The 22211-nt window shown below is 39.8% G+C and overlaps 1 protein-coding gene and 1 long non-coding RNA gene across 4 annotated transcripts in view; both read right to left on the bottom strand.

Moving 5' to 3' along the window:
• Nucleotides 1-22211, bottom strand: part of MAGI3 (membrane associated guanylate kinase, WW and PDZ domain containing 3) — a 497671-nt gene that overhangs the window by 350480 nt on the left and 124980 nt on the right. The window lies entirely within an intron of this gene.
• On the bottom strand, nucleotides 4703-6497 carry LOC143982659 (uncharacterized). The gene is made up of 2 exons (XR_013274496.1): nucleotides 6334-6497; nucleotides 4703-4903 (listed from the first exon to the last, which is right to left on the bottom strand). It is a non-coding gene; the product is annotated as an uncharacterized LOC143982659 (long non-coding RNA).

Here is a 22211-nt window from a genome sequence, read left to right as displayed (position 1 = left end):
GGGTGTACAACTGGGGGAATCCATAGTGGAGAAGGATCTGGGGGTTTTGGTAGATTTTAAGTTCAATAATAGCATGCAATGCCAAGCTGTGGTTTCCAAAGAAAGCAAAGTCCTTTCTTGTATTAAAGCGGAGCTCCACTCTATTTTAAGACAATAGCTCATGATGATTATGTAGATGATCTCATTTAAAAATGGACCCTTTGTTATTTTGTTTTTTTAACTGTACCTTTGTTATGCTGATCAGTCTGTCTACTTCCTGGATGTGGGCACTGCGGATATGGGCAGGGATAGTGCGGCTAAAACTTAATTTCCTCTATCCACACTGACTCCTGGGAGCTTTTGTGATTGTTCCCAGGAGTCTGTGGGGCCGCCTGGCGCGAGATATCGCGTGATTTTGACGCTCCGTTGCCATCACAACGGGGCGGGATTTCCTACGACGCTGCCCGTTGTGATGGCAACCTATCCTTTTGACGGCGCTCCAATTCGACGTTACTGCGCATGCGCGAGATCGGCAATAGAACGGGTGGTGCATGCTGGTCCATCAGCAGCACAGTGTCCCGGAAGAGGATGCCTGTGGGCTTCACATGCCCACAGGCAATATGACAACCGGCAGCATGAAATTTTATACGTTTTTTTTGCGGACAAAACTGACAGCAGAAGTCTTTTAAAACGGAACAAGTGAGTGATATATTTAACTATATTAATGATTGTCATTTTTACCCCCCCCAAAAAAAATGTTTGAGACAGTGAAACACTGCTTTAAGAGAGGTATGGACTCCAGAGAGAGATATCATTTTGCCCCTATACAAATCATTAGTAAGACCTCACCTGGAATATGCAGTTTAGTTTTGGGCACCAATTCTCAAAAAGCATATCAGGAAACTGGAGAAAGTGCAGAGAAAGACAACCAAACTGATAAGAGGCATGGAGGAGCTCAGCTATGAGGAAAGATTAATGGAACTTGGTGTTAAGTTAATCACTTTAAGGTCTAAAAAAATTTTTGTAGTGTAACAAAGAAACCGCACTGCCCAAACAATATTAGCTGCCAGCATTGCAGATTCACTTTAAGGTCATCACAGAGGACAAGGGGGCACTCTTTACGTCTAGAGGAAAAAAAGATTTCATCTCCAAATACGGAAAGGTTTCTTCACAGTAAGAGCTGTGAAAATGTGGAAAGGACTTCTTCCAGAGGTGGTTCTGGCCAGCTCAGTAGATTGCTTTAAAAAAGGCCTGGATTCTTTCCTAAATGTACATAATATAACTAGGTACTGACATTTATAGGTAAAGTTGATCCAGGGACTATCCGATTACCTCTTGGGAAATCAGGAAGGAATTTTTTCCCCTGCTGTAGCAAATTGGAACTGAGGTTTTTTGCCTTCCTCTGGATCAACTGTGGGTGAAGGACTGTGTATATGGGATTGTATGATTTTATTTTTTTATTTGTTTGAACTGAATGGACTTGTGTCCTTTTTTCAACCTGACTAACTACATAACTAATTATGCAACTTTAGCTTTTAGCAGAGAAGTACCTAAAAAAAAAAAAAAAAAAAAAAAAGAAGAGTGATGTCATCTCTCCCAATCAGAAAAATCTGCAATGGCCAGGCACCCATGGGAAGTATCATGGAGATGGATACATCACATCTCCTAGATAGTAAGCTCTAACAAGAAGGGCCCTCCGATTCCCCCCTGTATTGAATTGTATTGTAATTGTACTGTCTGCCCTAATGTTGTAAAGCGCTGCGTAAACTGTCGGCGCTATATAAATCCTGTATAATAATAAATAATAATCACATTACAAAAAAATTGGGTATAAGTGAGCAGGACTAGAGGTGTGTATATTCGCAGGCAAGGGTAACCATTGTAGAGACCAGGTGATTGCCTGGCCTGTTAGTGTGAGGTCATGGAAGAACAGATCTCCTGACCTACCAATCAAACAAAGCATTTACAATTAGTGATTCAAACCAGGAGTCTGAGACTCCCGAGTTCTCCCGCTACAGCGAGCGTCAACATAATTACATTGATACTCACTGCAACAATAGCTACGCAGGAAAAGTTACAAGACCAGTGGCTATGGGAATAGAGCAGCCACTGATCTTATGCAATGGGTATTAAAGGATAAGTGAGAATGGTGAGCGTCCTCGTAGATCACTGATCTTCCTGCCCCCAGGCAACGGTCTGCCCTGAGGAGGTACCTCCCAGGAGGTACGGGCAGACAGCTATCCAGGGCGTATGCAGGAGCCAGAAATTGCACCCACCATCTGCTGATCACGAGTGCAAAGATCAGCAAGCTCCTTAAAAAAAAAAAAAAAAAAAAAAAGCAGCCCACATGCACATTTTTTTCTTTATTTTTTTACCTGTAAAAAAATGTAAATCAATTTTCTTTTTTTTTTAAAAGGTGAACTTTAAGTGGACGCATGCCTTTGAACAGAAATCTTGGTTTCTCTGTGCATGTAAACCTGTACATACAATCAAGCAGTAAATATTTAAAGGTAAGAAATCACCTTAAGGTCACTTGCATACGAGCAAATAAAACACGCCACTGTTTTACGTATCAGAACATACAGTGGTGTGAAAAAGTGTTTGCCCCCTTCCTCATTTCCTGTTCCTTTGCATGTTTGTCACACTTAAGTGTTTCGGAACATCAAACCAATTTAAACAATAGTCAAGGACAACACAAGTAAACACAAAATGCAATTTGTAAATGAAGGTGTTTATTATTAAAAGGTGAAAAAAAATCCAAACCATCATGGCCCTGTGTGAAAAAGTGATTGCCCCCCTTGTTAAAACATACTATAACTGTGGTTGTCCACACCAGAGTTCAATTTCTCTAGCCACACCCAGGCCTGATTATTGCCACACCTGTTCACAATCAAGGCATCACTTTAATAGGAGCTGCTTGACACAGTAAGGTCCACCAGAAGATCCTTAAAAGCTACACATCATGCCGAGACCCAAAGAAATTCAGGAACAATTGAGAAAGAAAGTAATTGAGATCTATCAGTCTGGAAAGGGTTATAAAGCCATTTCCAAAGCTTTGGGAATCCAGCGAACCACAGTGTGAGCCATTATCCACAAATGGCGAAGACATGCAACAGTGGTGAACCTTCCCAGGAGTGGCCGGCCGCCCAAAATTACCCCAAGAGCGCAGCGACGACTCATCCAAGAGGTCACAAAAGACCCCACAACAACGTCCAAGGAACTGCAGGCCTCACTTGCCTCAGTTAAGGTCAGCGTTCATGCCTCCACCATCAGGAAAAGACTGGGCAAAAATGGCCTGCATGGCAGAGTTCCAAGGAGAAAACCACTGCTGAGCAAAAAGAACATCAAAGCTCGTCTCAATTTCTCCACAACACATCTTGATGATCCCCAAGACTTTTGGGACAACATTCTGTGGACCGATGAGACAAAAGTGGAACTCTTTGGAAGGTGTGTGTCCAAGTATATCTGGCGTAGAAGGAACACTGCATTTCATAAAAAGAACATTATACCAACAGTAAAATATGGTGGTGGTAGTGTGATGGTCTGGGGCTGTTTTGCTGCTTCAGGACCTGGAAGACTTGCCGTGATAAAAGGAACTATGAATTCTGCTGTCTACCAAGAGATCCTGAAGGAGAATGTCCGACCATCTGTTCGTGTACTCAAGCTGAAACGAACTTGGGTTCTGCAGCAGGACAATGATCCTAAACACACCAGCAAGTCCACCACCGAATGGCTGAAGAGAAACAAAATGAAGACTTTGGAGTGGCCTAGCCAAAGTCCTGACCTGAATCCTATTGAGATGTTGTGGTATGACCTTAAAAAGGCCGTTCATGCTCGAAAACCCTCTAATGTAACTGAATTAGGACAATTCTGCAAAGATGAGTGGGCCAAAATTCCTCCAGGACGCTGTAAAAGCCTCATTGCACGTTATCGCAAACGCTTGGTTGCAGTTGTTGCTGCTAAGGGTGGCCCAACCAGTTATTAGGTTTAGGGGGCAATCACTTTTTCACACAGGGCCATGATGGTTTGGATTTTTTTTCACCTTTAATAATAAACACCTTCATTTACAAATTGCATTTTGTGTTTACTTGTGTTGTCCTTGACTATTGTTTAAATTGGTTTGATGTTCCGAAACACTTAAGTGTGACAAACATGCAAAGGAACAGGAAATGAGGAAGGGGGCAAACACTTTTTCACACCACTGTATGTGCATTGTTGACTATAGTACAGTGCAGAATTGTTTAAAGATCAGTAATGCAGCAATGAGATCAAAGTCATAAAATAAAAATATACATTTTTACAGTGGAGTGAAGCAGGGTATATCCAAGCATATATGCGTAAATTGCAAGACTGGCAACTAGAAAAGGATATAAAAAAAATTATTTATTTACGCGTCTATACGCACCTACATGCATACATGGCAAACTAGTAGAGGATAACAAATTATTTTTACGTGTATATACGCATACATGGCAACTAGCAGAGGACAAAAAATAATTTTACATGTGTATACGCACCTATACTCATACATGGCAAACTAGAAGAGGATGAAGAATATGTTTACACGTGTATACTGATATGCACCTATATGTATACATACGCAAGATCTTTACAGAACATAACAGACTCTTTCTATCAGAAAGATCCTGTGTAAAACATCAGTAAATGAATAAGTCGGTGTACAAAAAGCCTTTAAAAGATTAAATACATTTTCTTCCTGCAGTTCAGCTTTCATTTTTAAATATTTTTATATATTTTATTTGAGCTTTAAAATGAGCCACGTTATCTACAGGTTCACCTACCCAGCAATCTCTGGAATTGTTTCTAAAGATTTCAGGTACACCATTTAATAAGCCAGTTTTCAGCTTAATTAACAGAATAGAAAAAGATGGAGGTTCACTTCAATCCTTTAGGCTCATATTCCCTGTAGTGAGCAAAGGAGAAGCAGAGTATAATAAAAGTTATGCAAATGACTTTCAATGATTTTTAACATCAATATCTAATCTAATTCATCATTAAAGAATGTTTTAGGCTGCTCAAGTGTAATCAATACATCTGTTTAACTAGGCATTCTCATGAACAAACTCCTTGCATAGTGAAATTACATTTACAACCATAAAAGAAAAACTGGTTTGCATTTATTTTACTACTATTTCTACTAGAATGTCTGTACTCTGGGCTGTACTTATTAACCTCACTTTCTGAAAATGCAAGTTAGCTGGCTGTCATATTGCGTCATCAACCTCAAATACCATCAGTCCCTGACCCGGAAACAATATGCAGATGAGGAATTCTAAGGGCCCTTTCACAGGGGCTGTCCGATCAGGTCCACCTGTCAGTATTTCAGGTGGACCTGATTGGACCCCCCAGTCCCCTCTATGGAGTGGTGGATGTCAGTGGACATGACGTGTCCACTGACCTCTGCTACTATCTGATCTACAAAATCCAGATGGAGGGTGGTCCTATTTTCTATCCGTATGGTGGATCAGATCGGATAAGATTGGATGAAATCGAACTAGTGGCATTTCCACCTTATTTCCCCATTGAGGAGAGTGGGACTGGGTCCGTCTCCACTCTGCACAGCGAGTGGAGAAGGACCTGTCATCCGCCTGCTTGGTGGGGATCAGCGAAGCTTCATTTACATCCTTTGCTGTATGCTTGTTCCAGATCTATAACTCTGAACATGCTAGTGGTCTCTCAAATTGATCTCTGTCTTCCGTGCCTCTCTCAGTACAGGTTCCCTTTCCCTTATTTGAAAATCCCATTTCTCTGGCTGTCATGCTGATCCAATATTTCTACATTTTCTAAAGCCTGGTACACCCTGGTACACCCCGCAAGGATTCCTGGGCAGGACAACCGCAAGGATTCCTGGGCAGGACAACCGCAAGGATTCCTGGGCAGGACAACCGCAAGGATTCCTGGGCAGGACAACCGCAAGGATTCCTGGGCAGGACAACCGCAAGGATTCCTGGGCAGGACAACCGCAAGGATTCCTGGGCAGGACAACCGCAAGGATTCCTGGGCAGGTAAGTTCCTATTATAATATGAATATTACTATATTAATATAGTCAGCAGCTACAGTATTTGTAGCTGCTAACTCATTTTTTTTTGGGTGGGGGAGCCTAGAGCTCCTCTAAGTTTCTCTAGAACCAATATTTGATAAGTTTCCATTCTTCTCCTAACCTTTAAAAACAGCATCTGCCTGCAAAGCAGTACTTCATATGACAAATTCTTGCGACAGTTTTATCAGAGTTGCAACAGATCCATGCACACCTTATTGACACGTACATGAATCTGTCTAAACTTCTGCAATATTTCGCACTACTGCAAGACAATTTTCTAAAAAGTATTTACCGACACTCTTTATGACTTCCGGAGAATGTATGCAGACAAGATTCCTGATCTCCAGATAAACACAAGTCTATTTTTCTATAAATTCGAATCTTCCAAGAACAGAATAAAAGCACGTGTCAAATAATAACTTTTACTGAATTACAATACTAAAATCAGGTATCATCTAAAAGGAAATAGGACCGCAACACCCTAATAAGTTAACCTTCACAATGCCTGATTGTGCATTTATCAGTAAGGTCGGTAACAAAAGTAATGCTGACACCGAGCCATGGGACAGAACAGTCGTCTAAAGGGAAAAAAGACACCATCAGCCAAATGTAACCTTTCAAAGACAATACACAATGTTCCCGTTCCTACTTTTGTTACAAAATAACATTAAAAGAAAATGAGAGAGAGACTAAGGACAGCTACTAGTTAAGCAATTAAAACACAGCACATCTATTACATTGAACCAAAGTCAGCTCAAGCCCAGCGAATAGGCACATCTTTAAATCATGATAGAATAAAAATATCAACGCTGCCAATGCGGACTTGTTTATGAGGATGCAAGCTGCAGGGTTGTCTTTTTCTTCTTCTCACTAAGTGGTAAATAACTGATTTGAAAGAAGCGTGTAGCCAGTAATGCGTTGAGTCAGATCACTGAATCAACATAAGGATGACAGCCCTTTGAATATACCAAAAATAAATGTAAAAAATACAGTATCCACATTTTGAAGCTTTCTATTTCATTAGCCACCTTGCCCCAGCATTACACAATGCATGGAGGATGGCACAGAAGTCAGAGAGGCCATCTTTGCCATTGTGGGATGCTTGTGGAAGCCAAAACTTACATTTGAAATTTGAGGATTTCAGGAAATGTGCACTATAACATGTAAAATAATCTTTAAATGGTACCTGTGCCCACACCATGGACATTAAAGTTATTGTAAACCTTCTTTTAAAAAAAAACAATCATGTCATACTTACCTGCTCTGTGCAATGGTTTTGCTATAAAGTGGTTGTAAACCCTTACATAAACCTAGTGAAGTGACTATCCTCAAGCGATACACAGAGATGAAACAAATCCTCAAACATAAGTTGTACCTGTTCATCTTCATTTTTCTTTTTTTTTCACTACAGCCATTCAAAATGAAGAATTTATAAAGCTGATCTGAACCATCAGAAAACAGGGGGCAGAGAGCTGAAATTACACTCTGCAGAGCTCAGAGAGGAGAGCTGCAAGAGCTGATTGGAGGGAAGGGACACGCACCCTCTTCACACAGGAAGCTCCCTCCCGTCACCTTTTTTCTTAGTGTCAGGAAAACTTGTCAGGAGCGATTCATACTGATGGAAAAGGGACAATGAATCAGACAGAAATTACTTTAGTACTCCTAACTGAGGCAAGTACACACTATAGAGGGATTTTTTGTTCATATTTCATGTTTGAGGTACTACGGCAGCCCTCAAAACTTCCGCTCGTCTGCTTGACTGACAGTTTTCTGGCTGATCGCTTCTGGCAGAAGCGGTGCGGCCATCAGAGTGTGGGGGGGGGGGGGTTCCCTGCCCTCCAGGCCTCTCTGATGTCCTGTAAAAAAGGCCATTCTGTCAGAAGCGATCAGCCAGGAAAAGGTCAGATGCATCCGGAGGACACATAGCGGTGATCTCCTGCTAAGACGCGGCTTGTATATGAATAGCTGGCCGATGTCAAACAATGTCCCGCATCCGGCATTAGACCAGTATGCTGTCTATTAGATTTCAGGAGGCGGGACTTAATTTGACAGCATGGCTATTCATATACAAGCCGCATCTCAGTGGGAGATCCCACTACGTGTGATCCGGCCACCCGATCTTCACAATTCTTTCCTGGTGCATTGCTGGGCACTGATAAGGCTGCACTTTTGGGCACTGATAGGCTGCGCATATGGGCAATGACGAGGCTGCACTCATGGGCAATGACGAGGCTGCACTCATGGGCAATGACGAGGCTGCACTCATGGGCAATGACGAGGCTGCACTCATGGGCAATGACGAGGCTGCATGATACGCTGCACTAGTGGGCAATGGTATGCTGCACTGGCAAGCACCGATCGGCTGCACTAATGGGTACTGGGATGCTGCACTGGTTCGAAATGGTATGCTGCACTGATAGGTTGCACCGATGGGCAATAATAATATGCTGCACTGATGGGCAAAAATACACTGCACCGATGGGCAATAATACGCTGCACTGATGGGGCTGCATTGAAGGGCACTGATAAGGCAGCACTGATGGGGCTGCCTCGATATGCTTTATGTTAATATTGTTAAAGTTGTTGTTAATATTTATTTTTGGAACTTAATTCTGCATAAAACTTTTAACAGCGTAATTTCATGGTATACTTTACGAGGTCGTTGTTTAGGGGCAGACTTAGGGGCAGGGCAGGGATTTGGTGGGACAACTGGTGGCAAGTAACTCTTAAGGCCTGCCTAGTAGCTCAGGACTTGAAATTTTGAGCCCTGTACTACAGTACTTGAAAATCTCCATAGGCGACACTTTAAACATTTCTACAGGTTACCAGTTTAGAGTAACAGAGAAGGTCTAATGCTAGAATTATTGTTCTCACTCTCACGTTTACAGGGATACCTCACAGGTGTGGTGCGAACACCGTTTACATATGTGGGCATGACCTACTTTATGCGCACATCGCTGCGCACAAGCACACAGGGATTTATTTCATCTTTTCATTTTTACACTGTCCCTTTAGGCCCCTTTCACACATGGGGACTGTTCATTTCATCAGTTCAGTCACGTCAAAACAGATGGAAAACTGATAAATACTTCATCCGTTCTTGACGTGACTGAACTGATGAAATGAACGGTCCACATGTGTGAAAGGGGCTTAAAGGAACAGTGTAAAAATTAAAAGCTGTAATAAAATAAATAAAAAATGTCTTTTACATACACTACCAATGAAAAAACAGTCCAGTCCGTTTACATCCGTTTGTCATCCAATCCGTTTTTTTAACAGATGGAAAATAGGGCTTTGATCCGTTCAAAAGATGTTGACGGAAGTGGATAAAAACGGATGAAAACAGATGATCACCCGTTGTCATCTGTTTTTCCATAGGAATGCATTGATCTCCGTTTTTCATCCATCAATGGACGGACGAACGCATGTGTGAAAGGGGTCAAACTATTTTTTTTTATTACTTGTATTGCTATTGCAAGGAATGTAAACATCCCTTGTGATAAGAATACAGCGCGATAGGTTGTAATGACGCGTTTTCCCAGTTAGGCGGTCGGCAAGTGGACAAGCTTTAAAAAATTAGGTTCATTTCAAAAGTATTTCTCAATATCTTTACATTTGCGGTTTTATTGGTGATATTGTCATTAAAGTCCGCTGATAATCCCCAATGAAATGTATCTTTACAAAGGCTGCCTGCCTGCCATCCACAGCAATATAGCTCAGTCAACATTCAATACATATTGAATTACTTCCATGGTATTGGCATATGGATAGTAAAATTGTCATACAAATTTAATAAAACATCTAAAAAATAAACCGGCTGTGTTGCACATTAGGTTATATTTATTTCCCATGATTTCTGTAGTAATAGATTATGACTGGATATTTCCTTACACTTCTGTAGTGGTCACATGTATTACAATAACCCTGAAAAAAAGTAAATGCTTAAAAAGGACCCATTGTTAACCAGATGAAAAAAAAAAAACACACACACACATAAAACACAATTTAGTCACTAACCTACCATGGGAAAAAAAAGTCTGATTTATACCTAAGAATAAACACCACAATTTATTCTAACCGCAACACAACAATGACTTTAGTTGGAGATGTTCTTTCATCTTTGCAAAAAAGCAGCCACACCTAAAACTGGAACTTGCATGTGAATGTGCCTTGTCTACAGTAATTCACATAAATTAAACACTAAAATACTTGTAGTCTAGTAATCGCTTAGAAAAGATTTTTTTTTTTAAACTGGGAACCCCACATTTCCTTTTGTTTTCTGTCCACCATTGGGCTAGACAAGGATATCCAGTGTGTTAATTTTGACAAATTTCTATTTTGTTTTAGTCATGGTCTTTTGACTAAAATGCCATTTTAGTTTTAGTCATATTTTAATCGACTAAAATCTCCAGTGCATCATAGTCGACTAAAATCTCCAGTGCATCATAATCGACTAAAATCTCCAGTGCATCATAGTCGACTAAAATCTCCAATACATCATAGTCGACTAAAATCTCCAATACATCATAGTCGACTAAAATCTCCAATACATCATAGTCGACTAAAATCTCCAATACATCACAGTCGACTAAAATCTCCAATACATCACAGTCGACTAAAATCTCCAGTGCATCATAATCGACTAAAATCTCCAATACATCATAGTCGACTAAAATCTCCAATACATCACAGTCGACTAAAATCTCCAATACATCATAGTCGACTAAAATCTCCAATACATCACAGTCGACTAAAATCTCCAATACATCACAGTCGACTAAAATCTCCAATACATCACAGTCGACTAAAATCTCCAATACATCATAGTCGACTAAAATCTCCAATACATCATAGTCGACTAAAATCTCCAATACATCACAGTCGACTAAAATCTCCAATACATCACAGTCGACTAAAATCTCCAATACATCACAGTCGACTAAAATCTCCAATACATCATAGTCGACTAAAATCTCCAATACATCACAGTCGACTAAAATCTCCAATACATCACAGTCGACTAAAATCTCCAATACATCATAGTCGACTAAAATCTCCAATACATCATAGTCGACTAAAATCTCCAATACATCATAGTCGACTAAAATCTCCAATACATCATAGTCGACTAAAATCTCCAATACATCATAGTTGACTAAAATCTCCAGTACATCATAGTCAACTAAAATCTCCAATACATCATAGTCGACTAAAATCTCCAATACATCATAGTCGACTAAAATCTCCAATACATCATAGTCGACTAAAATCTCCAATACATCATAGTTGACTAAAATCTCCAATACATCATAGTCGACTAAAATCTCCAATACATCATAGTCGACTAAAATCTCCTGTACATCATAGTCGTCTAAGATCTTCAATACATCATAGTCGACTAAAATCTTCAATACATCATAGTCGACTAAAATCTCCAATACATCATAGTCGACTAAAATCTCCTGTACATCATAGTCAACCAAAATCGAAGAGGTTTCGTTAAATTGTAATGTATTATTTAAGCATTTCTCTAGAATTATCAAACTCATTATTTTCTCCTGGAATAAAAATCTAACTATGTTATTATTTATGGTATTAAAGTGGTTGTAAAGGCACATGTTTTTTTACCTTCATGCACTCCAAGACTTAACTGAGCCCCCTCTTGATTGGCTCCCACTGTTATCAATCACAGCCAGTGAGCCAATCGGGGGGGGGGGGGGGGGGGGCAAGTTGCAGCTTTGTGTGTGAATGGACACACAGAGCCACAGGTCAGGAGCATGCCCCCATAGCAAGCTGCTTGTTGTGGGGCCACCCCGCAGGAGGGAGAAGCCAGGAGCAGTGGTAGGGGTGTTAAGAAGAGGAGGATCCAGGCTGCTCTGTGCAAAACCACTGCACAGAGCAGGTAAGTATAATATTTTTGTTATTAAAACAAACAAAAAAAGCAAGTCTTTACTATCGCTCTGGGGTTTGATTTAGCCGTTGTGATATAGAATGTCTTTATAAATAAAACCACATTTCAAATAAAAATAAGAATATTGTTTTTTATCAAAGCAAGTGAAACTTTAAAATATAAAAAAACAAAAAAACTGTAAACTCTATTGTCTTACAATGTCATTGCACAGTAAAACCTAAATAAATTACCAGCATTAAATATTAAGAAAAATAAATAAAGAAAAGCCTTTTTTACTTTTTTTCTTTCAGCAGCTTACTGGATTCTACTTATTCTTCATGTGGTAGTGCAGTGTTAATTTTGACATCAAATTTCGATTTAGTTTTAGTCATAGTCTTCTGACTAAAATGCCATTTTAGTTTTAGTCAACTGAATTGTTTTTGTTTTTGTTGCATTTTAATCCTCTGATTTTTTTTTGTTGTATTTTAGTCTAAAATATTTTAATCTACAAAATTAACACTGTATCCATGTGGTATGGCCACATGTCTTGCTGAAATTAGGCTGAAACAACCATATTAACTTTTTACTCTCTACCCTAAAATGACAAAAGTTCCATCAGCTAAAAAATTTGATACATTTACCATGAATAAAATTCAGCTACTTATTCCACTCTTACCCAACTAAATTCATAAATTGAAAATACCACATATAAACATATTTACAGTATTTTTCACACTAAATAACGACGCGGAACGAATTATATTTAGCAACTATAGCTGCTGCACTTCTGTATTAAAAAAAATAAAATAAACTGCTCATGTTAGTAAAATAGAAGTCAACGCAAGAAAATGTTCCTCTTTTGAACGTGCAAATGTTGATTTATTTATTTTCCTGCCTCTAAACGCCTGTAAATGCCTAGGTGTGCATGGAGATGTAGGCTCACACAGGGGCACAATTAGAGGCAAAACAAAAAAGTAAAAAATCGCCATTCTTGACGCCCTGTGTGCATGAGCCCTTAGAGCAAATCATCTCCCAGTGTCATGCGACTGCAGCGACGCTTCCTATTAGGCTGCATCTATTGAAAAAGGAAGCGGAACAGCAGGACCACATGACCCGATTTTGGAAGACTTTATGGTACTTGACAGGATGTTTAAAGAGCAGGTATATTATTATTATTATTTTTTTAAAGCATTTGCCCTTAGTGAGCAACTATGCAAGGACATAGCTATAGCCATAGGAAAGCATGCAACTGCTGTGGGACCGAGAGAGGTCTGCCTGCATAGTAATTTATGCATGCAGCAATAGCGTTGGGCAAATACATTTCTATTAATATGGCTGCACTAATATCTTGGGAACCTCTACATTATTTTTATGAAAGTAATTAGTATTCTGCATCACCTGATAGCTTGCTATTAAAAAGAGAAGTATGGCCACAGCTTTTTTTTTTTTGGCCATACTACTCTTGTGCGTCACAGAAGTGCATTTCATTTTGCTCTCCTGTGATCCAAAATCAGCTGACAGCAGGCTATAGCCTATCAGCTGATGTGACAGAGCCACTCTAGGCTCGGTAAAGATCCCAACAATTTTATCGGGATCTACCTAGCTGGCCAATTGACAGCTGATTCCAACTTCCAAGACATGTCTGAGAGTCGGAGCCAGCTGTATGTACCCCCTTCCCTGCCTGGCACCCCAGTGAGCACTGCAGGAGCAGAGAGGAGTGCCAAGACTGAGTGTCATTGCTCTCCACTTGCAGCAGACTGAGAACTGAGCAATCAGTGGTCATGTGATAGCTCAGTTTTCAGGCTTAGAATGAATGTGGGGCAGCTGCCGCATCTCATCGATGCTGCAGCATAGAGATGAGTATATATTTTTATTTTATTTGCAAAAAACGTCTCCTTTATATAGAAATAGAGGGACAAGAGGGGTCCTTAATGGTTTTCCTATGGAGCCCCATTATACATAATTATTATCCTACCCAATAGCCTCCCCTAGCATCCCTAAAACTAGGTATTCACCTAACCACACAATGTTGAGATTCTCTGTTGAGATTTTTGCTTTGTGGCCAGCTCAACACCACATGAGTGCGAAAAGCAGGATCTAATGGCAAGGATCTTTTGGCAGGGTAGAGATATGAGAGGAGTATGTGGTTTGTTTGTGGGCCCAATAGGCATTAGGGCAATAAAGGTAACCTTACCCTTTTACGAATTAGCAACTGCGCTATAACAAAAATGATGGCTATCACACAGTCGGTCAGTCTGGGGGGGGCGTTGCACGACGTCCTCCCATGACCGCGCACCCGGCGTGCTCTGTGATTGCTGTGTCCTTTGGTGACAGCTGATTACAGATCGGGGTAAAAAGCAAATCATAGCAGCTCTTTACTACATGACCAGCTGTGTCCAATCACAGCTGATAATGATTTAGAAACACTTGTCGGTTATTGGCATTCCTGTCTTCACGCTGCCACAGTGCTGCCTATCAGTGCCGCATATCAATTCCTCCTCATTTGTGCCCACTGGTGCCAGCTATCAGTGCCCATCAGTAGAGAAAATTTACCTGTTTGCAAAATTTTATAACATTAAGAAAAAGGGTGTTTTTTTGGTCTTTTTTCATTTGTTTAGCAAAAAATAAAAAAAACAGGGGCAATTAAATACCACCAAAAGAAAGCTCCATGTGTGTGAAAAAATGATAAAAATTTCTTAAGGGTACTGCGCTGCATGACCACGCAATTGTCATTCAAAGTGTGACAGCGCTGAAAGCTAAAAATGTGCCTGGGCAGGAAGGGGGTGTAAGTGTCCAGTAGGCAAGAGGTTCATTGCAACATGTAAAAAAGGTTAAAATTATGTCCTTGAATGTCTACTTCCAGAGCCTTAAAATAAAAAAATAAAACATATTTTTTTTTTAACAAAGCAAAACCCAAGGGAATAAGAGAAATCAATTGCAAATAAGCAGATCATTGATTTGTTTTATGATTTAAACATTAATACAAACTCTTTGCTAATGCAAGGTCAAGTGCAATTTGCACTTAGAAGTTCCACATGTGGCATAGGAGTCGAAAATATTTAATTTTTTTATTATAATTCTTTAATAATATGTGATTTTTAGCAAAAGAGGAGATAAAGCAAGTAGGAAGCTACAAAAGAAAGTAGATACAGTTGATATCGGAAATAGCTATGCTAACAGCCAGAAGCAACAGATAACAGCCATGGGCAACGTCTGTACTTCTGACATATGCTACTGAGAGCATCTATAGAGAAAATACCTTGGCATAAATGTACACTAATGTAATGGAACATACACCATATAATATGGCAAAGCAGGAGCACATCCTAATCAACTCTGTAGGATCTTTAATATCATCATAATAAGGCTACTTATACATGTAGAAGACGAACTAAAATCTGCTAGGAGCTATTAAACGGTGGGAATCAAGAGGCAATTCAATTACAGCAGGGTAATTGCTGCGTGCCACTGGATTTTATAATACAATTCATTTGTAACTAAATTCAGCAAAAACAAACACACCATAAGGCACCAATTACCATGACCTTATCTCAAGTCCTCCATCCAAACCTAGAAAAAGGGTTTTATTGTTCCCAAGGCAATGTCGGAAGGGAGAAAAACTGACACATCACTAAATGATCATTGTGGACTTTAATTAATGTGAGCACAAACGGGAAATCAGATCTAATATGCAGCAAAATTCTCATTAAAATGTCATCTAACATAGAGCTTTTTTATTGTAATGCTATTACTCATTAAAAGCGTCCCTTGTCACATACACAACAAGCCTCATTAATCGATAAATAATTAAACAAAAACACAACGGAAAGAAAAAATAAAAATGTAAGGGTCAATTAAAAAGTTCACGCCCACGCATACTCTTTATAGGGCTCATTCACACCATCTCATTTGAGCTTCATTGATCACAAGCTTAACGCAGGGGCACATACAGAATTCTTTTCTTTGGCCCTATTCATATCATAACATTGTGCTCAGGTGCACTGTAGTATGCTGCACAGAAATGCAGCACGTTTGCATTTTAAAGTGGTAGTAAACTCCTCTCTGTGTTTTTTTTACCTACAGGTAAGCTTATAATAAAGGCTACCTGTAGGTAAAATGAATATTAGCTTTATTAGCTTGTTTGGTAGCCGGTGACGTCACTGGCGCATGCACTCTGAAGGAATGGCATACTCCGGAAGTGGAATGGTACTCGGTGGAGGTGGTGGTGAGGAGTCCTAAGCGTGCTCCCGACACGTCCCGTCTCTGTACCCTGCAGAACGGCCCCTGTGGCATTGCAGGATCCGTACCTTATGGCATATGAATATACTTGATATCAGAGTATAGAAATCCTGGACCCAAAAGGAAGACCATGAAGGGAGTTATCTAAAGAGTATTGTCATCATTGGAATAGTGATGAGTGTTATTTGTTCTTTTAAGAGTTGAGCAGGTTTTTCACCTATTTGGGTGGAGGCATGCATGACACTTGATGAACACGGAACATAGAGGGTCACGAATTGTACAGAGACGTTTTTTTTAATAATTTTATGGACTTTATATAATTTTATTACTCCTATTACATTGTTGCGCTACACTAATTTTGGATTATTTGGTTTACTAGGAAGTGTTATGGAAACACCTGCACAGTGTTTGAGCAAGCAACACATTTTTTAGTATTGCATTTTATTTGTTTTTTAATTATTATTTTAGTGGTTGCTCTGGATGAATTTGGATATACATTTTACATTACAGTCTGAGTTTCTACCTACCTGCAGATGATTTGATATTTTAGGTAGACCCTCAGCACAATTATTTGGTAAATATTGTTGAATTGTTTGACTAAGGCCAGCCAGACACGTTTCAAATCTCGGCCAGTTCAGCAGGAACCAGCCAAGATTGGTCTGAATGAATTTGGATATAAGTTTTACATTACAGTCTGAGTTTCTACCTAACTGCAGATGATTTGAATGGATATTTTAGGTAGACCCTCAGCACAAGTATTTGGTAAATGTTGTTGAATTGGTTGACTAAGGCCTGCCAGACACGTTTCAAATCTCAGCCAGTTCAGTAGGACAAGCCAAGAGTCAAACCATTTATGGGCAGCCTGAATGTACAAAGTTGATCCATCAACTTGGGTACAACCAGCTTGCCGGATTTGCTTCAGATTATCTGAAGTCTGCTATAGCCGCTTGTGTAATCACTGTCTGCTCCCAGTGGGGACGACATCCCCCACCAAAACCCCTAACCCCCTGCCCCCAGGGGCAGATAAATGCTCGGCAGAAGGGATTCCCCTGTTAACACTGTCTGTAGTGTAGGCAGTCTATGGGCTGCCTAAAGCTGGGTATACACACATCGAAGTTCAGCAGAAACTGTTGGAATTTCAATACATGTGCACCAATCTCTGTTCAACAGGAGCCAGTCGTTAAACTGGCTTCTATCAAATGGTCCCACTGGAAAACCAGCATTCAATTAGCGGCTGTGCCCAATGGCTGCAGTGCTAGTCTGCATATTCTGACAGTGGAGGGTACGGAAGTCCCCGCTGTCGGAATACAATAACGCAGAGGTGATCCATTCATCCAAATCACTCGAGTGGATGCAGGGATCTATGAAATTTTTTCTTTCCATGATGAAAAAAAAACCTCCCCGTCTGTACCCAGTTTTTATCTAACTAAGGCAAGCCAGACATGCTTTGGCTATTGTTATTAAACATCAACCGCTTTCAGAAGATGTCTGCAATCTGATAGGGCAACAATTTTCTACCTGTTTTTTTCCTATTGGAGCCACGTAGTGCTGGCAGGGCAAATTATGGCTGGATTTTCAGACAATTGAGCAGGACTCTAATGAAATTGGAGCAGTGTGTGTGGGTCTGGATGCAGGAGAGTCTATCCCCAAGCTGCCTGTCCCTCCTGGACCTTTTGCTCCTTCATCACATTTCCTAAAAGCTTTTAGCCCCTACCTTTGTGTTATATAAGCTTGGGCTGGTCAATTGTACTCTTCCGCCTGGTTCTTTATGTACAAGTTACACCGCATGAATTTGCATAAAACAAACAAACACATGATTTGAATTAAATAGATTTTATCTTCTGTTGTCAACAATGTAATAGGAAAAAAGATGGTGTTTATCAGTACGGATTTAGATGAACAGTCCCCCTAACTCCCCATCCATTTTCTCAGCTGCTTTGCATCCCATTCTAATTTCGTCTACATGAAACATTCATAATGAATTGAATTGTTCTGATCTCTCCTGCCTTGTACTACTGACTATTATAGTCCCTGGAAATTGGTTGTGAGTTTCTCTGCGCAGCAAGTGTTTATGCTATATAAATGTAGAACTAGAATAGTATAATAATTCTCCACGCATTTTTGCATACAGTACATTATTACTTTCTAAAGTAGAACCAAGTGAAATAAAACACACATCTAGTTTTATTAGGGTAGCGGAACTGAAATCATATACATTGCACACAATGATTTACTGCAATATTACAGTACAAACACAGGATAGTTATACAGTAACTAAACAGAATCCTCTCCCCAACTCCTACATCGAAATTTTAAAGTGTATCTGTGTCCAAACTATGAACATTGACGTGTTAATATACTACTACTACTAACAAGTCGTAAAAGCCCACCCCTCACTAGCTGTTTCTACTGTGAAATATGTTATTCTCAAAGAATTTGAAAATTCATTCCCCCACAATGCTGTAGCTACAGAGGTGTGTGAAGGATTGTTCTAATGTGCTTTTACTGCTGGCTCAAAATAGGCAAACACTTTAGTGTGCATAGGCTGGGCATGAATTCATTTTAAGAACTCCTTTCATCACTTTATGAATCCAATTAGCACAAAAAACAGAACTTCCCTTGCAAAGTGAACAGCCTATTTGCCTTTGGTAAATCAGCTCCCATGAGCCCTCTTTCACAACATTGGGACCGAACATGTGATTTTAAAAAGACAAAACCTCCATCTCATCATCATTATGGTAATGCAATGGTTTGTATAAACAGCTACCGAACAAAAGCAAGTACGAATCTGCCACGAGGGCTGCCAAAATCCTTTGGAGTTAATTTGACCTGGTAGGGATTATCCTTCCTTTTTCAGGAAAAGTGAGGCTCGCTTTTAAAACTGTAGTCTTTTTAAACGGACCAAGGCTCCTTTCTGCAGGACACAAATGCAGAGAGATGGGTATAAAATGTAACTAGTTTGCATAAAATGTGTACTTCTTCCTGTAGCAGTTACATTTCGGCATTTTGCTTCTGTAGACTATAGACTGATAAATGTGCAGAATTTGAGGCCAAAGCACAATCTTAATGTAATGACCCATACAAGGTCATAGCAGGGGCTCCTACTCTGAAGTCCATAATGGCTGCTCTTAATGTTTCCTCACATGGAATCCATTATGAGTGACAGAACATAATGCAAGTCATAGGAAACTGTTCAGCAGAATAATTAAGAGCAGTTCTAAATGTGCACAATGGATTGAACTCAAAATATGCCTCAGATCTTTGTAAGAACAGAGAATATGCGATTTGGCTGACGTTCAAAGGAACACTTCAATATAAATCATAACACAGAGGCACCATCATAAATACTTTGCAAACTCATTAGAGTTTCTGAAATTAGCCTTCTAAATGACTTTATGACATGCTCACTCAATTTTCTATCTTTTTTTCCCTTTGCACAAAGTCAAGTAGGGTAAAATTTTTTATCATCAGTCTGCAAGAAACGCACTTTCAGCCATACTTTATTTAAAAGGATTTAAGCTAGCATTATTTAAGAGCTAGGCTGTTGAAATCTTAATTCTGACAAAATGGTAGGTCTCAAAATAGGTCAAGTGCAGAACTACATTTCTAATCCAGAAAAAAATAAAAAATAAATATTATATATATATACATACATACATACACACACACACACTGGGTTTTTCAAAAAGTTTCCACACTTTTATATTTTCGGTGAGGGTGGGAGAAGTAGTAATTGGTCGTGTCATGGGATTAGTCTGTCTGGCAAGCTATATATATATATATATATACACACGTATATATATATATATACACATGCCTTTACGGGCAGATGAACGATATTGACCTCACAAATGCACCTCTGGAAGAATGGTCAAACATTCCCATAGACACACTCCTAAACCTTGTGGACAGCTTTCCCAGAAGAGTTGAAGCAATTATAGCTGCAACGGGTGGCCCAACTCAATATTGAACCCTATGGGCTAAGACTGGGATTCATTAAAATTCATGTGCATGTAAAAGCAGGTGTCCCAATACTTTTGACAATATAGTGTGTGTGTGAATTATATATTGTAACCTGGGGGTAACTCTGTAATAACTGCGAGTTTATCGAAAGCAAACAGTTCATTTATTTCAATCAAAACTAAACACAACAACAGCTTACTTCAGTCATAGTAAATAACAGTCCTAAATCCCTATATTGGTAATTTAAGCAGGCTCACTGCTAGTTTTTCTTTGGTCCAGTACAGAGGTTAGACTTCTCCAGAGCAAGAGTGCCAGGTAGGTCAGCAGCCTGTACCTCCGTAGGTTACACTGGCTGCACAGCACGAGGCTCTCTCTCTCACTTCCTTGACACAGGTGCATATTTCTCTCTGCTGCCTTTCAAGCCTCCCTCCCTGGGACTCAACCCCTTCAGTACCAAAGTCCTAGTGATCAGGGTTTGGAAGACACTGCAACTGTCCCCCTTAAACACTTCCCAACCGGCGCACACTGATGTACTTTGGCAGAATGGCACAGACAGGCAAATGGGCGTACAGGTACGTCCCCTTAAATTGGTTGCCGTGCCATCATGTGTGCGCCAGTCGGTACCACCGTGAGTCCGATCGCGGGCCCCGCGGACTCTATTGCCGTGGGGATACCCGAGATCATTTCATGGGGAGGAAGAACTGGGAGATGCAAAAGTTAACAAGCATCTCTCTGTTCTGCCTAGCAACAGTGTTACTGATCTCTGCTCCCTGAGATTGGAGCAGGGATCAGTGATGTGTGAAACACAGCCACGAATCCCACAGTTAGCAACATGCCTCTAGGACACACTTAACCCCTACACTGCCACCTAGTGGTTAAACCCTTCACTGCCAGTGTCATTTACACAGGAATTGGTGCATTTGTATAGCACTGATTGCTGTATAAATGACAACGGTCCCACAAATGTGTCAAAAATGTCTGATGTGTCTGCCATAATGTCACAGTCAAAAAATAAAATAAAAAAATATGTAGAAGAATACGTATCGGCCTAAACTGAGGAAAAAAAATTTTTTTTATACATTTCATATTCATTATAGCAAAAAGTAAAAAAGTTAATTTTGTTTGGGAGCCACGTCGCACGACCGCGCAATTGTCAGTTAAAGCAACGCAGTGCCGAATTGCAAAAAGTGGTCTGGTCTTTGGCCAGTAAAATGGTCCGGTCTGAAAGTGGTTAAATATTGGGGGAATGTACCTGCCATCCAGGACACATTCCCAGTGTCGGGTATAATAATAAATATATATATTATATATATATACACACACACACACACACACATATATATACATATATATACACACACACATATTATATATATTATGGTAGAAAGAGAACATTTGACCGCAGCAAATCTCTTTCCATAGTTGTACGGAGACTTGCCCAGTTGTGTCGTAGGAACATTTATATTTTATCAAACAGGCCGTTTAAAAAAAAAATATATATCCAATCATTGGTGCTCAAATCTAAAAACAGCAATTTATTAAAGTATAACTAAAATGAAAAAGTTTTTTTTTTGTTTTTTTCTTTTAGTTTTGGATGAAGTGGAGATGGATTAGAACACCTGTCAGTTTTTATTGCTGTCTGTGCCCCCGTTAGGGAGATTCAACCTCTATATTTGTCCTGTTTACCATTATCGTTGAACGTAAAAGTAAAATAAAACATTCGTCCCCAGAAAACTAACTAGAGGGGAAATCTTCCATAGGGGACCTTAGTTATGGTGACCTGGGGGTCCCCAAGGGATTCCCTTCATTTGCAGGAATTTCCTATCACTTCCTGTTTGGAATTGCAGGAAGTGAAGGGAAATCTCCCCAATGTGACACAGATGCCAAAAAAAAAATAAACTGACGGGTTTTGACCCTCCCGTACTCTATCCAAACTGAAGAAGAAGAAAAAAAAATGTCTATAGTTCTACTTTAAAGAATATGCACACCTCTTGAAATGTCAAATTCTGATGATTTTGAGGGGGTCAACATACAATTTCTGACTGCAGAAATAACAGCAAAGGGAAAAATGCAAAAAT

This window comes from Lithobates pipiens, unplaced genomic scaffold (genome assembly GCF_037356315.1).
Source record: "Lithobates pipiens isolate NorthernLeopardFrog02 unplaced genomic scaffold, aLitPip1_a1.2 Scaffold_16, whole genome shotgun sequence".
Lineage (NCBI taxonomy): Eukaryota > Metazoa > Chordata > Amphibia > Anura > Ranidae > Lithobates > Lithobates pipiens.
This window is presented reverse-complemented; position numbering and strand designations above follow the sequence as displayed.